Below are 14,440 nucleotides of genomic sequence, written 5' to 3'. Positions count from 1 at the left end.
AAAATATTTTGAAGAAATAAGCACAAATGTAACAATTGTATATTTATACTAAATAAACACTTTCACTTTACATTTTTCTGAAGGAGACTTTCTCATGTGACCAAAAACTAGGAAAGAGAATTTATAGTGACATAGCACCGCCTACATTTTGACTTTTTTGTATGCAGCAAGCGAATCAGCTCTTCATGTCTTTTTTTATTCTCAAAGCCTAAGTTCTGTTGCTCTAGCGACATTTGCATCCACTGATATTGCAGCCCTCAGGTAGGTACATGTATTTGTCGCATGACCATCCTCGATGCAATAGTTGCATTTCTTGACAGCCATCACAACTTTCAACTGCTCGCACACTTGGACGCTGTGACCATCTTCTTTGCAGTATGAGCATATGTCTTTTTTCTTCTTTGGTCCAAGTTTTACTCTGGGTTTTACTTCTTTCTTTTTCTCCTCTGTTTTTGCCTTGTTCTTCGCTGTGTCCTCTCTTTGCTCAAGCAAAGTCTTTCTCCTTCTTGTTTTTTCCGACGGTCGACCTTTCTTCGGTACACGCGCTGGGTTTTGAAGCATGACACTCTCCCCGTTATCTTGTTCAACCGGCGGGTTTGGTGCTTCTGGCTGTTGGATTGTGGTTTTTGGCTGTTTTGGCTGTTGCTTCTTTGGTGACGCGGCACGTGCTGCTGCTGCATTGTTGTTTGATGCTGCTCATGTTGTGCCGTGTTTTGTTGTGGGGTTTGTTGCTGCTGCTGTGATTCCCGCTGTTCTTGCAATCTCCCTTTTTTTGTTGTAGCAATAATGGGCTCAAGGTTATGAGCTGCATCATTTAGTATTTTGTAGGCATCATCATTGCTACAAGCTTGAGAGGCCAACCATGTGAACTTCCTGCACAATGAGTTGTACTTGAGTGTATTGTTTGAAAGGAGCGCAAAATCCAGTAGATGAGCACTATTGCCGGTTAGCGTAGTTGCTTGTTCCGACCAACGTTCTAGCAAGTAGCGTTGTGGTATAACTTGGACATTGAGGTAGACCATGACTCTAATGATATGCGCACATATGATGCCATTCATTTAAAAAAAATGCAGCTGCACTCAAATATCTCTTGTTCCATCTCAACATTTACTGTAAATATCTTGGGGTCTTCATAGTAATTTGAAAAGACCTCAAATTTCACACCTCCAATGTCAACAGAAGGAACTTGGTTTAGAACAAAGCCTGTTGATGCAGCCACTTCTGCTTGAAACTTGGAAAACACGCTTCGAGTGTAGAAACCAACTGCCTGACGTTCAATCTTGTACCTAGAGTAAAGAGGGGATGTGGTTGCTGCAGCAATGAAAGCTTGATTGTCCTCACGGTCTAGCATAGTCTCCTGTAGCATCTCATATTGTTGCACGAACCTCCACACCGAATCTTGAGGGTGCACAAATGTCTTGAAGTAGGAGTTTAGCCCCTCTGACCTCCCAGTAGTGCTTGTGAAGGGAAGAAGCACTTGCGAAAGAACGCTGGGACCCTGATACGTCTCAAACGTATCTATAATTTTTGATGGTTTCACGCTGTTATCTTGTCAACTTTGGATGTTTTGTTTACCTTTTATATCTTTTTTGTGACTAACTTATTAATTCAGTGCCAAGTGCCAGTTCCTATTTTTCTGTGTTTTTGACACTTTTCAGATCTGATTTTGGAACGGAGTCCAAACGGAATGAAATCCCCGAAATAAATTTTTCCAGAACGGAAGAAGATCGGGAGGCTTGAGGGCCAAGCAAGTGGGCCCACAGGGGGCCCACAAGCCCTGTTGCCGCGGCCAGGGGGGAGGCCGCGGCAACCAAGCTTGTGCCCCCCTGGCGCTCCCCTGCCCTAGGTCTTTGGCCTATAAATTCCCTAAAAATCTAGAAAAAATCAGGGCATCCACGAAAACACTTTTCCGCCGCCGCAAGCTTCCGTTTCCGCGAGATCTCATCTGGAGACCCTTCCCGGTGCCCTGCCGGAGGGGACTTTGGAGTTGGAGGGCTTCTTCATCAACATCATCACCCCTCCAATGACTCGTGAGTAGTTCACTTCAGACATACGGGTCCGTAGTTAGTAGCTAGATGGCCTCTTCTCTCTCTTGGATCTTCAATACAAAGTTCTCCATGATCTTCATGGAGATCTATCCGATGTAATCCTCTTTGGCGGTGTGTTTGTCGAGATCCGATGAATTGTGGATTTGTGATCAGATTATCTATGATATATATATTTGAGTCTTTGTTGATTTCTTATATGCATGATTTGATATCCTTGTAAGTCTCTCCGAGTCATGGGTTTTGTTTGGCCAACTAGATCTATGATTCTTGCAATGGGAGAAGTGCTTGGTTTTGGGTTCATACCGTGTGGGGACCTTTCCCAGTGATAGAAGGGCCAGCAAGGCACGCATCGTGTTGTTGCCATCAAGGGTAACAAGATGGGCTTTTATCGTAGATATGAGATTGTCCATCTACATCATGTCATCTTGATTAAGGCGTTACTCTGTTCTCATGAACTTAATACACTAGATGCATGCTGGATAGCGGTCGACGTGTGGAGTAATAGTAGTAGATAAAGAAACTATCGGTCTACTTGTTTTGGATGTGATGCCTACAGATATAATCATTGCCATATATAACGTCACGACTTTGCGCGGTTCTATCAATTGCTCGACAGTAATTCGTTCACCCACCGTCTACTTGCTTTCATGAGAGAAGCCACTAGTGAACACTACGGCCCCCGGGTCTATTCACACCTATCGTTTCCACTTTCGCTTTTACTCTGCTTTGTTTCTTTTTGCTTTCAGTTCTCACTTGGCAAACAATCTATAAGGGATTGACAACCCCTTCATAGCGTTGGGTGCAAGCTCTTTGTGTTTGTGCAGGTACTTGTGATAATCCTTCACTGGATCGATACCTTGGTTCTCAAAACTGAGGGAAATACTTACCGCCGCTGTGCTATATCACCCTTTCCGCTTCGAGGGAACACCAACGCAAGGCTCCAAGGCCACGGGGGAATCCTTTGCATATTTGCCAAGGAAGTCCCTAAAGGCGTAGCCGTAGCAAAAGGATTCCTGGTGCCGTTGCTGAGGAGTATCAAGACAAGAATAGTCTTCCGTCAGCACGCTTGTTTCTGGGGCCGTTGGAAGGTCTTTTGTTGCAGTAGCAGAAGTATTTCTGGCGCCGTTGCCGGGGAAGGAGAGATCTATCCAAGTAGGTCTCACAAACTCATCTCTTGCATTTACTTTTTTTGCCAGTTGCCTCTCGTTTTCCTCTCCCCCACTTCACATTTGCCATTTTCATTTGCCTTTCTCCGTTGCCTTTTTCTTTTGCCTTTTTGTCGTTTTCCTTTGCCGCTTTCTTTTGCCCTTTGCCATTTTCCTTTGCCGGTTTTCTTGCTTGCTTGTGTGCTTGTTTGTTTGTTGAAGTCATTGATACGTCTCAAACGTATCTATAATTTTTGATGGTTTCACTCTGTTATCTTGCCTTCTTTGTATGTTTTACGTACCTTTTTATATCTTTTTGGGACTAACTTATTAATTCAGTGCCAAGTGCCAGTTCCTGTTTTTTCCGTGTTTTTGACTTTTTTCAGATCTGATTTTGGAACGGAGTCCAAACGGAAGAAAAAACCCAAAATGATTTTTTCCCGAACGGAAGAAGTCCCGGGGGCTTTTGGGCCAAGCCAGGTGGGCTCCAGGGAGCCCACAAGCCCCCACTCCGCCACCAGGGGGGAGGCGGCGGTGGGCAGGCTTGTGGCCTCCCTGGCCGCCCCCTGACCTAGATCTTTGGCCTATAAATTCCCAAATATTCCGCAAAAAATCAGGGGAGCCTCGAAAATACTTTTCCGCTACCGCAAGCTTCCGTTTCCGCGAGATCTCATCTGGAGACCCTTCCCGGCGCCCTGCCAGAGGGGACTTTGGAGTCGGAGGGCTTCTTCATCATCATCATCGCCCCTCCAATGACTCGTGAGTAGTTCACTTCAGACCTATGGGTCCGTAGTTATTAGCTAGATGGCTTATTCTCTCTCTTGGATCTTCAATACAAAGTTCTCCATGATCTTCATGGAGATCTATCCGATGTAATCTTCTTTGGCGGTGTGTTTGTCGAGATCCGATGAATTGTGGACTTGTGATCAGATTATCTATGATATATATTTGAGTCTTTGCTGATTTCTTATATGAATGATTTGATATCCTTGTAAGTCTCTCCGAGTCTTGGGTTTTGTTTGGCCAACTAGATCTATTATTCTTGCAATGGGAGAAGTGCTTGGTTTTAGGTTCTTCCATGTCGTGACCTTTCCGAGTGACAGTAGGGGCAGCAAGGCACACATCAAGCAGTTTCCATCAAGGGTAAAAAGATGGGGTTTTTATCATTGGTTTGAGATTATCCCTCTACATCATGTCATCTTGCTTAAGGCGTTACTCTGTTCTTATGGACTTAATACACTAGATGCATGTTGGATAGCGGTCGACGTGTGGAGTAATAGTAGTAGATGTAGACAGTATCGGTCTACTTGTTTCGGACGTGATGCCTATAGAAATAATCATTGCATAGATATCGTCACGACTCTGCACAGTTCTATCAATTGCTCGACAGTAATTTGTTCACCCACAGTCTACTTGCTTTCATGAGAGAAGCCAATAGTAAACACTACGGCCGCCGTGTCTATTCACATCCATCGTGCTACATCATCCTCTCTGCTTCGAGGGAACACCAACACAGAAGGATTCCTGGTGCCGTCAACGTGCTCATTTCTGGCGCCACTGGAAGGTCTTTTGTGCAGTAGCATAACGGACATCAGAAGCATCTCTGGCACCTTGTCAGGGATACACGGCAAACATCAGCCATCATGGCTGAAAACACCAAACTTTGCGACTTCTCGAGTACCAATAATAATGATTTTATTAGTACTCCGATTGCTCCCGCCACTAGTGCGGAATCGTATGAAATCAACGCAGCTTTGCAGAATCTTGTTATGAAAGAGCAATTCTATGGCCTTCCTAGTGAAGATGCCGCATCCCATCTCAATACCTTCATTGAGCTTTGCGATATGCAAAAAAAAAAAGATGTGGATAATGACGTGATTAAGTGGAAGCTTTTTCCTTTCTCGTTGCGAGATCGCGCAAAAACTTGGTTTTCTTCTTTGCCTAAAAATAGTATCGATTCTTGGGATAAGTGCAAAGATGCTTACATATCCAAGTATTTTCCGCCGGCTAAGATTATCTCCTTACGTAACGATATCATGAATTTCAAGCAACTTGATCATGAACACGTTGCACAATCTTGGGAGAGGATGAAGTTAATGATTAGAAATTTTCCCGCTCATGGCTTGAGTTTGTGGATGATTATACAAATCTTTTACGCTGGTTTGAATTTCACTTCTCGCAATATCTTGGACTCTGCCTTAGGTGGAACATTCATGGAAATCACGTTAGGAGACGCTACAAAACTCCTAGACAATATCATGACCAACTACTCTCAGTGGCACACTGAAAGGTCACGTGCTAGCAAAAAGGTACACGCTATAGAAGAAATTAACTCACTTAGTGCTAAGATGGACGAGTTGATGAATTTGGTTGCTAGTAGAAACGCTCCTTTAGATCCTAATGACATGCCACTATTTTCCTTGATTGAGAGTAGCAACGCTAGTTTGGACGTTAATTTTGTTGGTAGGAACAATTTTGGCAACAACAATGCTTTTAGAGGAAACTATGTTCCTAGGCCTTTTCCTAGTAACTCCTCTAACAATTATGGCAATTCCTACAACAACACTTATGGAAATCACAACAAATTACCCTCTGATTTAGAGAGTAATATCAAAGAGTTCATCAACTCTCAAAAGATTTTCAATGCGTCCATAGAGGAAAAAGTACTCAAAATTGACGATTTGGCTAAGAGCGTTGATAGGATGTCTTGTGATATTGATGCTTTGAAAGTTATATGTGCTCCTCCGAAGGTCAACTTGGATGAAACTTTGAAAGCTATGCGTGTCTCCATGAATGAGAGCAAAGAAAGAACCGCCCAAATTCGCGCTAGGCATGAATGGTTTAAAAGGGTGCGTTCTAGTGATGTAAATCACGAAGATCTTAAAATGCTTGGTGTGACTCCTATTGAATCTTTGTTTTTGCGTGTCAAACCTATTGATGAAGGGCCTGGATATGAATCCACTTTGGTTGAAAAACGCCCCAATGATTCGGAGCCCACCTATCTTGATGATAAAGGTGTGGAGAGTGGAGTAGAAGAAATCAAAATTTTGGGTAGTAAAGAAACTCCCACTTTGGATTCCAAGGAATTCAATTATGATAGTTGCTCCTTGTTTGAATGCATTTCTTTGATGCAATCCATTGCAAACTCTCCACATGCTTATAGCCAAAGCAAAGCCTTTATTGCGCATGTCGTAGATGCTATGCTGAAATCTCTTGAAGTGAAGCTCGAACTAGAAGTCTCTATACCTAGAAAACTTCATGATGAGTGGGAACCTACTATCAAAATCAAGATCGAAAACTATGAGTGCAATGCTTTGTGTGATTTGGGTGCTAGTGTTTCCGCGATTCCAAAGTCTTTATGTGATATTCTTGGTTTTCTTGAGATTGAAGAGTGTTCTCTTAATTTGTATCTTGCGGATTCTACTGTCAAGAAACCCATGGGAAGGATCGATGATGTTCTTATTGTTGCAATTAAGAACTATGTACCTGTGGATTTCATTGTACCTGACATAGATTGCAATCCTTCATGTCCCATTATTCTTGGTAGACCTTTCCTAAGGACTATTGGTGCTATCATCGATATGAAGGAAGGGAATATTAGATTTCAATTTCCTCTAAAGAAGGGCATGGAGCAATTTTGTAGAAAGAAAATAAGATTGCCTTATGAATCCATGATGAGGGCTACTTATGGTTTGAGCATCAAAGATGACTATACGTGATTCCATCACCTTTTTCCTAGCTAAGGGCATTAAACAATAGCGCTTGTTGGGAGGCAACGCAACGAATCTATCCTTTTTCTTTCTGTTTTGTGTTTTCCACACTTTGATAATTCTGTTATGATTGTGTTTTTTGTGTTTCTTTTTGCGTTTGTGCCAAGCAAAACCGTTATGATTAGTCTTGGGGATGATCGTTTGGTCATGCTGGAAAAGACAAAGACTTTCTGCTCACGAAAAGAATTTTTTTTTATGTAAGAGCTTTTGAGTTGATTATTTTTTCTGTGGATTGCTACGCAAATTCTTCAGACTGTCGTAATTGTTCAGAATTTTTGAAGTACCAGAAGTGTACGAAGTATAAAGATTGCTACAGACTAGTCTGCTGTTAACAGATTCTGTTTTTGTTGTGTTGGTTGCTTATTTTGATGAAACTATGGATAGTATCGGGGGGTATTAGCCATGGAAGATTAAAAATACAGTAACCCAACATCAACATAAGTATAATTTAAGTTTGCTACAGTACCTAAGGAAGTGGTGGTTTGCTTTCTTATACTAATATTATCACGAGTTTCTGTTTAAGTTTCGTGTTGTGAAGTTTTCAAGTTTTGGGTGAAGTTCTTATGGAAAAAAAGATAAAGAGTGGCAAGAGCTCAAGCTTGGGGATGCCCAAGGCACCCCAAGATGTTTCAAGGATTCCGTAAAAGCCTAAGCTTGGGGATGCCCCGGGAAGGCATCCCCTCTTTCGTCTTCAATCCATCGATAACGTTACTTGGGGCTATATTTTTATTCACCACATGTTATGTGTTTCGCTTGGAGCGTCTTGTATCTTAGGAGTCTTTTATTTTTTTTGTGTCACAATCATCCTTGCTGCACACCTAGAGAGAGAGAGAGACATGCACTCACCGTGATTTTGTCGAGCTTCACTTATATCCTTTGGTAGACAATTCAGCTCACATGTGCTTCACTTATATCTTTTGAGCTAGTTGATTTTGCTCTATGTACTTCACTTATATCTAATAGAGCACGGCAATGCATGGCTTGGTAGTTGATCTATGCTATGAAAGTAGTCTCAAAAGGGGTAGTTATCCAAAGGGATACGAAAACTTCCACCTTCATGTGCATTGAATAGTTAGAGAAGTTTGATTCATCTCAACTAGTTTTGAGTTGTGGTTATGGTAATATTGAAGTTATATTAGTAAGGTGTTGTGGATCTAGAAATACTTGTGTTGAAGTTAGTGATTCCCGTAGCATGCACGTATGGTGAACCTCTATGTGATGAAGTCTGAGCATGATTAGTCTATTGATTGTCATCCTTTGTGTGGCGGTCGGGATCGCGCGATGGTTTATACCTACCAACCCTTCCCCTAGGAGTATGCGTTGAATGCTTTATTCGATTACTAATAAATTTTTTGCAACAAGTATATGAGTTCTTCATGACTAATGTTGAGTCCATGGTTTAGATGCACTTTCATCTTCCACCATCACTATCTTCTTTAGTGTCGTGCAACTTTCGTCGGTGCACAAAACCCACCATTAGCCTCCCTCAAAACAGCCACCATACCTACCTACTATGGCCTTTTCAAAGTCATTCCGAGATATATTGCCATGCAACTACCACCATGACATGTGCCACCACGTCTACATTTCCATTGCATGATCGTAAGATAGCTAGCATGATGTTTCCATTAATGTCTATGCCATGCTAGATCATTGTCACGGTACACTACCGAAGGCATTCCATATAGTGTCATCATTGTTCTAAGCTTTGAGTTGTAAGTGTGATGATCATCATTGATGGATCATTGTCCCATGTGAGAAAATAAAAGAGGCCAAAGATGCCCACCAAAATAATAAAAAAATAATATAAAAAGAGGCCAAAGAGCCCATTCAAAAAAATGTGAGAAAAAGAGAGAAGGGACAATGTTACCACCTTTCCACACTTGTGCATATTAAGCACCATGATCTTCATGATTGAGAGTCTCTCGTTTTGTCACCACCATATAGCTAGTGGGAAATTTTCATTATATAACTTGGCTTGTATATTCCAATGATAGGCTTCCTCAAAATTTTCATAGGTCTTCGTGAGCAAGCAAGTTGGATGCACACCCACTAGTTTTCTTTAAGAGCTTTCACATACTCTTAGCTCTAGTGCATCATTTGTATGGCAATCCCTACTCATTCACATTGATATCTATTGACGAGCATCTCCACACGCATTAATATGCCTAGTTAATGTGACCATCTTCTCCTTGTTTGTCTTGCAACCTCCACCACACTCCACACCACTTATAGTGCTAAAACCATGGCTCACGCTCATGTATTGTGTGAGAGTTGAAAAAGTTTGAGAAAGTAAAGGTGTGAAAACAATTACATGGCCAATACCGGGGTTGTGCATGATTTAAATGAGTTGTGCAATGATGATAGAGCATAGCCAGACTATATGATTTTGATGGGATAACTTTCTTTTGGCCTTGTTATTTTGAAAGTTCATGATTACCTTGCTAGTTTGCTTGAATTATTATTGTCTTCACGTCAATAGCAAACTATTGTTTTGAATCTAATGGATCTGAACATTCATGTCACATAAGAGGAGTTACAAAGGACATCTATGTTAGACAGCATGAAAGCATCAAAAATTCATTCTTTATCGCTTCCCTACTCGAGGACGAGCATGAGTTAAGCTTGGGGATGCTTGATACGTCTCAAACGTATCTATAATTTTTGATGGTTTCACGTTGTTATCTTGTCAACTTTGGATGTTTTGTTTACCTTTTATATCTTTTTTGGGACTAACTTATTAATTCAGTGCCAAGTGCCAGTTCGTGTATTTTTTGTGTTTTTTACTCTTTTCAGATCTGATTTTGGAACGGAGTCCAAACGGAATAAAATCCCCGAAATAAATTTTTCCAGAACGGAAGAAGATCGGGAGGCTTGAGGGCCAAGCAAGTGGGCCCACAGGGGGCCCACAAGCCCTGTTGCCGTGGCCAGGGGGAGGCCGCGGCAACCAAGCTTGTGCCCCCCTGGCGCTCCCCTGCCCTAGGCCTTTGGCCTATAAATTCCCTAAAAATCCAGAAAAAATCAGAGCATCCACAAAAACACTTTTTCGCCGCCGCAAGCTTCCGTTTCCGCGAGATCTCATCTCGAGACCCTTCCCGGTGCCCTATCGGAGGGGACTTTGGAGTTGGAGGGCTTCTTCATCAACATCATCGCCCCTCCAATGACTCGTGAGTAGTTCACTTCAGACCTATGGGTCCGCAGTTAGTAGCTAAATGGCCTCTTCTCTCTCTTGGATCTTCAATACAAAGTTCTCCATGATCTTCATGGAGATCTATCTGATGTAATCCTCTTTGGCGGTGTATTTCTCGAGATCCAATGAATTGTGGATTTGTGATCAGATTATCCATGATATATATTTGAGTCTTTGCTGATTTCTTATATGCATGATTTGATATCCTTGTAAGTCTCTTCGAGTCTTCGGTTTTGTTTGGCCAACTTGATCTACGGTTCTTGCAATGGGAGAAGTGCTTGGTTTTGGGTTCATACCGTGTGGTGACCTTTCCCAGTGACAGAAGGGGCAGCAAGGCACGCATCATGTTGTTGCCATCAAGGGTAACAAGATGGGATTTTATCGTAGATATGAGATTGTCCATCTACATCATGTCATCTTGATTAAGGCGTTACTCTGTTCTCATGAACTTAATACACTAGATGCATGCTGGATAGCGGTCGACGTGTGGAGTAATAGTAGTAGATAAAGAAACTATCGGTCTACTTGTTTTGGATGTGATGCCTACAGATATAATCATTGCCATATATAACGTCACGACTTTGCGCGGTTCTATCAATTGCTCGACAGTAATTCGTTCACCCACCGTCTACTTGCTTTCATGAGAGAAGCCACTAGTGAACACTACGGCCCCCGGGTCTATTCACACCTATCGTTTCCACTTTCGCTTTTACTCTGCTTTGTTTCTTTTTGCTTTCAGTTCTCACTTGGCAAACAATCTATAAGGGATTGACAACCCCTTCATAGCGTTGGGTGCAAGCTCTTTGTGTTTGTGCAGGTACTTGTGATAATCCTTCACTGGATCGATACCTTGGTTCTCAAAACTGAGGGATATACTTACCGCCGCTGTGCTACATCACCCTTTCCGCTTCGAGGGAACACCAACGCAAGGCTCCAAGGCCACCGGGGAATCCTTTGCATATTTGCCAAGGGAGTCCCTAAAGGCGTAGCCGTAGCAGAATAGTCTCCCGTCAGCACGCTTGTTTCTGGTGCCGTTGTTGAGGATTATCAAGACAAGAATAGTCTTGCGTCAGCACACTTGTTTCTGGCGCGGTTGGAAGGTCTTTTGTTGCAGTAGCAGACCCATGTGTGACGGGTGCGCCACATGTTGCAAAGATGTCTATTCTCAACTAATTCGAAGCAATGTATCATATGCTGCCAGTTCTCCTCAAATTCATCAACCGTATCAGAATCGTTGATGCACCTGTAGAAAGCATTCTGAAAAACCCATCTCTGCTCATTATCCTGCCAAGCTTCTCACGAGCTTTTCTCTGGACATGCCATTTGCAGCATCTGTGCACCGTGTTGGGGAAGACTTGTGATATGGCAGTTTCCATGGCCTTGTCCTGGTCTGTCATAATGTTCAATGGGTGTTCATTGTTCATTGCAAGCAGAATGTTCTCGAAGACCCACTTGAAAGTTTCAATCTGTTCATTTGGTAGCAACGCACAACCGAGCAACACCGTTTGCAAATGGTTGTTCACCCCAACAATCGGAGCAAATGGCATGTTGTATCTATTTGTACAAAATGTTGTATCAAAGAAAATATAGTCTTTGTACTTAGGGTACAATGCCCTTGTCCTGCCATCCACCCAAAAGAGCCCTGTAACCGAGTTGGTATCCTCATCAACAATTTTTTCATAGTAGAACTGAGGATTCTCAGCTACCCGCCTCTTAAAATACTCAACTGTCAAATCCATGTCTCGGAGGTTTAGGTTTTGGCGCAGCTTTGAACGGACATCTGAAACATCCCTCTTCACATATGGTAGTATCCTACGGTCTCCGCCGCGCACCCTGTAGAGCATCCCCATGCACGATGAAGTTGAGAAGTTTACATCATGCATTGTCATTATGAGATCCATATCTTCTTCTGGAATGTTGCGGTGTGAGCGGTAATATCGTACAAGCTCTGGCTGTGGCATAGGGGGGGTGTGCTCAGCAACAAAATGTGATACAAGCCACTTGTTCCCCCCGGTTTCAACTATCATCTTAGCTTTGTAATCATGTCGCAGCAACCTATTCTTTTGACGTTTGTTCGTAACATCCATTTCGAACCAACTATCTTTGCTAGACAAGGCTGCACCATTTGATAGACCCTCTGAAGCAGTGCTACTATCGGCTTTGCTACCTGGCTTGCATGTGTGGACACACTCAAAAACCCTCTTGATAAGTGTCGTAGGACCTTTTTTTTGGCTGTTTCGAGAAGCACCTATGTGTATTCCAAATCCAGTCTTGAAGGCATATTCATTGTAGAATATTCTAGCATCTTCGACAGTGTCAAATTGCATGCCAACAAATGGCAATAGTGGCTGCGATGAAATTTTTTCTTCCTCATCATCACAGCCATACATTGTAGCAGTCGAGTTGAGTCCAGCATGAGCCGCATAGCTATGTTGAGCTTATGTTCCATCATGAGCATCCTATAAAAAATACATCAAAAGTACATCCATACATCAATACTATTTAACCTCAATAGATCGCCCAAGCATGCATGAATTTTTGCAGCACAATAATTGTTCTAAAAGATTTTTTGCAGGACAAGGATTTAACATTTCTTCAGAGCAGTTCACAACAACATTTTTTCTTATCAGGGCAATGATACACATTACCAGTTCACAAAAGTTTACTGCATTACTAATTTTTGAACACGCATTTTTTTCTGAACATTGCTGGACAAGGATACAACTTTTTTTTGCGCAGCAACCATACTGATTTTGATAGCATGAGTTTTTTTTTATCATAGTGGCATTGCAACACTAGCATTGACTGATATTGCAGCCACTCAGGCAATGTACATTTTTTACAAGACAAGTGTGTCAAATATTTACTTGTAAGACATCATCAGCCAAGCAACAACAGATGTTTTAGGAAAACCAACAAACAGAAACGTAGTTGGATACAGACTCAAGTCTAAATGTCAAGGAGATTCCAGGTAACTCAAATGTTACAGTGGTTAGTAGAATTCACAGTTACATCACTGGCCAGTGCAACAAAAACAAGAACAAATATGGTTTCACAGTTCTAGCAGAGATGTGAGCAAAATAAACTGAAAGAATGACTCAGAACCACATTTTTTCCCTAATAAAGATGAAAGAAGTGAAGAAAGTAGAGCTCGTGAAAAACTGTGGGTGGAAATGAAATTACTAGTGTATGCGTCAGCGATGTTAAGAGCTTTTGACATGTGGCGGTCACAGCATTTTTACTTATTCATGTATTTTAAGCATCATGTACATCTCAAGACAGAAATTTAGTCCGCCCACTGGTAGAGGCATAGAGATTTTAGTTATCATGTTGCTGCGTAAACTGTATTTTTACAACAACCATACTGATTACCCCGCAAAGATTACCATGTTCAACTAAAAAAACCATAGAATCACAAGCATTGCTTTCATATTTTGACACCATGTGTTTTTTCAGCATAGTAAAATAGCAACACAAGGTGTTTTTTCAGAGGAACTCACCACATGTGGTGCGGAACCATATGTCTGATTTTCTGAGAAGAACACAACTGGATTTAGGTAGCTCGATCCATCTGAGCTTCGAGCAAAAGTTGAAGCAGCCATGTCTCTGTAGATATGCTGCGCCATGGTGGCCCAAACAGTAGGTTTGGGAGGGCGGATTCGTTTTGGCGGTTGTGGTACTGCGATTAGCTGCAGGCGAACGAGATCTGCCGCAGGTCGCCGGTGAGGTGTGGGGGGTGGAACGGCGGCAGAACGGCCGCAGGTCGCCGGTGGAACGGCGGCAGAGGGTGGCGGGGCGGGAGGGTGGGTGGGAAGGGCGTCGCCGCCGCAGTTCACCGCGTCGCCGCCCGCGATCCGCGGGGATTCAGGTGGGGTTGTGTCTACCCGGTACGTTTCAATGCAGCACACAAAATGCTGCGAGGTGTGTCGGTGCGGGGATGCTCAGGTGGGACGTTGGCCGGACTGAATCCGCGACGGGGGCACGGCGCATCGGACGGTTCTCCAGGAGGCTTACGTCTGGTACAAATCAGCCGACAGATTTGTAGCAGCCACCAATTTTGTTTGGTTGAGAACTAACGATGTTCTTTTTTCTTTTCCTTTTTGCGAAAAGGGAACTAACGTTCTTGTATCTGCCATCCCGGAAAGAGATATGTTCAGTTTTGTTTGACAAACTTGCTTCGGTGACCTTGATCCTATTCCCCGCGTAGGGCTGGGAGCACGGAGCAAATGCGTACCTGGCAAAGCACGCTGCTGCTACTTTTGACCCGTTTTTTCCTTTCTCTTTTTG

General features: G+C 42.7%; 1 pseudogene; it reads right to left on the bottom strand.

The window, feature by feature from the left end:
- Positions 1 to 425: 425 nt before the first annotated feature.
- LOC123425229 lies at positions 426 to 12,543 on the bottom strand (annotated as a pseudogene).
- Positions 12,544 to 14,440: the final 1,897 nt, after the last annotated feature.

This window comes from Hordeum vulgare, chromosome 2H (assembly GCF_904849725.1).
Source record: "Hordeum vulgare subsp. vulgare chromosome 2H, MorexV3_pseudomolecules_assembly, whole genome shotgun sequence".
In the NCBI taxonomy this organism is placed as follows: Eukaryota; Viridiplantae; Streptophyta; class Magnoliopsida; order Poales; family Poaceae; genus Hordeum; species Hordeum vulgare.
The sequence above is the reverse complement of the archived record's forward strand: the minus strand, read 5'-3'. Positions and strand labels throughout refer to the sequence as shown.